The sequence below is a fragment of the Clupea harengus genome, unplaced genomic scaffold, assembly GCF_900700415.2.
Source record: "Clupea harengus unplaced genomic scaffold, Ch_v2.0.2, whole genome shotgun sequence".
In the NCBI taxonomy this organism is placed as follows: domain Eukaryota; kingdom Metazoa; phylum Chordata; class Actinopteri; order Clupeiformes; family Clupeidae; genus Clupea; species Clupea harengus.
Genome location: NW_024879653.1, coordinates 15001 through 17500, shown reverse-complemented (window position 1 = coordinate 17500; position 2500 = coordinate 15001). Strand labels below are relative to the sequence as shown.

The 2500-nt window shown below is 43.5% G+C and overlaps 1 long non-coding RNA gene across 1 annotated transcript in view; it reads left to right on the top strand.

Moving 5' to 3' along the window:
* Positions 1-860: 860 nt before the first annotated feature.
* LOC122129466 overlaps positions 861-2500 on the top strand; it is a 2416-nt gene continuing 776 nt past the window's right edge. Inside the window, exons 1-2 of the long non-coding RNA XR_006151779.1 lie at positions 861-1434; positions 1648-2500. The exon at positions 1648-2500 is cut by the window's right edge and continues 776 nt beyond it. This is a non-coding gene — a long non-coding RNA (uncharacterized LOC122129466). The remainder of the gene's footprint in view (positions 1435-1647) is intronic.

The window sequence follows — 2500 nt, the reverse complement described above, 5'->3', positions numbered from 1 at the left end:
TATAGAGTATAGAGTATGGAGTATGAGTGGAGTATGGAGTATGAAGTATGAGTGGAGTATGGAGTATGAGTGGAGTATGGAGTATGGAGTATAGAGTATTGAGTATGGAGTATGAGTGGAGTATGGAGTATAGAGTATGGAGTTCTCCGTCCTGAAGTGGCAGAGATGAGATCCTTTGTTGCAAGTTCAGCCATCTGATCTCACCTGAGTCATCTGATCTCACCTGAGCTCTAAGTGCCCTACCTGAATATAATCTCGGATGCCTTTCTCCATTCTGGTAAAACTTGAAAATCATAGAAATGTTACAAAAAAAATGTTAAAGCTGTTTTTTTTTTTTTTTTTTTTCTCCCACAAGAGTATTTTAATGTATTTCTGTTAATTGAAAAAAGATTGTTAATGTATTGAATGTGACTGAAGCATTTTTTCATTTCGTTTCCTGCATGACAAATCTGTGAGACTCGAAAGTCATGTGACATGCTGTCCCAAACACACGCACACAACCACACACACACACACGCACAACCACACACACACACAACCACACACACTGGGTCCAAGCCTAACCACTATAAATATATAAAAGTACTGCTGTTTTAAACCCCAACACACACACACACACACACACACACACACACACTGGGGCCAACCCTAACCACTATATATATATAAATACTCCTGTCTCAAAACCCAACAAACCCAACACACACACACACACACACACACACTGGGACCAACCCCAACCACTATATATATATATATATATATATAAATACTGCTGTCTCAACCCAACACACACACACATACACACACACACACTGGGGCCAACCCTATCCACTATATATATATATATATATATATATATATATATAAATACTGCTGTCCCAGGTATTGATTTTTATTCTTTAAACTATTTATTAAGCGGCAGACAATGGCTTCAGCACTGGAGCCAACCCAAGCCCTCACACACACTCTCACACACACACGCCCACACACACACACTCACACACACACACACACACTCACACACACTCACACACACACACAGTCTCACACACACACGCCCAATCACTACGTCCAAAAAACCGTATTGACTGCATTGCCACCGTATTGTTCTGTTTTGTTTGACTGAGATTTGGAAGTGAAATGTGTTTTTGTTTGCAGTGTTGATTTGTCTAGAGGTTAATGATCAGAACTGATCGAGTTATTGATTAAGGTTGATGCCTGATGTAGGTCTATGTCTATGGCTACTAAGACGCATACATCTGAGTTATTGATTAAGGTTGATGCCTGATGTAAGTGATTGATTGGAAGTATTGGAGTCCAGACCAAAAGCACAACTGGCCTGATGTGTTTATTGGTTGTCAACTTGAATCTGTGTGTGTTGAGTGTGTTGTGTGTGTTGTGTGTGTTGTGTGTGTGTGTGTGTGTGTGTGTGTTTGTTTGAGTTAATGTGTTATTATAAGCGTGGGCACTTCGCCTGAACAATCAGTCGGCTGCTTTTTATTTTTATTTTAATGTTTTTATTCCTGTGGGATCTCCACGGGGAAGCCTGTCTCACACACACACACACACACACACAGCTTTGGTCAGGGGACTCTGCATCAGTAGAGACAACTCTGCCTCTATTCCTAACCCAGGAGCCTTCAGGTGTGTGTGTGTGTGTGTGTGTGTGTGTGTTAAGATGCCCCCTGTTTATGTCACCAGCATGTCCTCAGACCAGCCAGTCCAGTTCGGACCCTGACCCTATGTGACCCCTGACCCTATGTGACCCCGACCCTAGGTGACCCTCATCAGGGTGTAATGGACCACAACACATAGATCAGATACCTAAGAGTTTCTACACAATCACCCCATCAGGTGTGTGTGTGTGTGTGTGTCCAGGTTTGCTGTTTAACAATGAGATGTGTTCCCTGCAGAGCGTATGTGAGGCGAGTGCTAGAATGAGCCGACTGTAATAAAGCACTGTGTGTAGGCAACTCCTGTGGCAATGCTACAGATAGTTATTCCACCAGCTAAAGCTAGCCTTTCCTCCAGCTAAAGCTAGCCTTTGCTCCAGCTAGAGCTAGCCTTTCCTCCAGCTAAAGCTAGCTATTCAACCAGCTAGAGCTAGCCTTTCCTCCAGCTAAAGCTAGCTATTCCACCAGCTAGAGCTAGCCTTTCCTCCAGCTAAAGCTAGCTATTCCACCAGCTAAAGCTAGCCTTTCCTCCAGCTAAAGCTAGCCTTTCCTCCAGCTAAAGCTAGCTATTCCACCAGCTAATAGCTATTCCACCAGCTAATAGCTATTCCACCAGCTAGAGCTAGCTATTCCACCAGCTAGAGCTAGCCTTTCCTCCAGCTAAAGCTAGCTATTCCACCAGCTAAAGCTAGCCTTTGCTCCAGCTAAAGCTAGCCTTTCCTCCAGCTAAAGCTAGCTATTCCACCAGCTAAAGCTAGCCTTTGCTCCAGCTAAAGCTAGCCTTTCCTCCAGCTAAAGCTAGCTATTCCACCAGCTAAAACCAT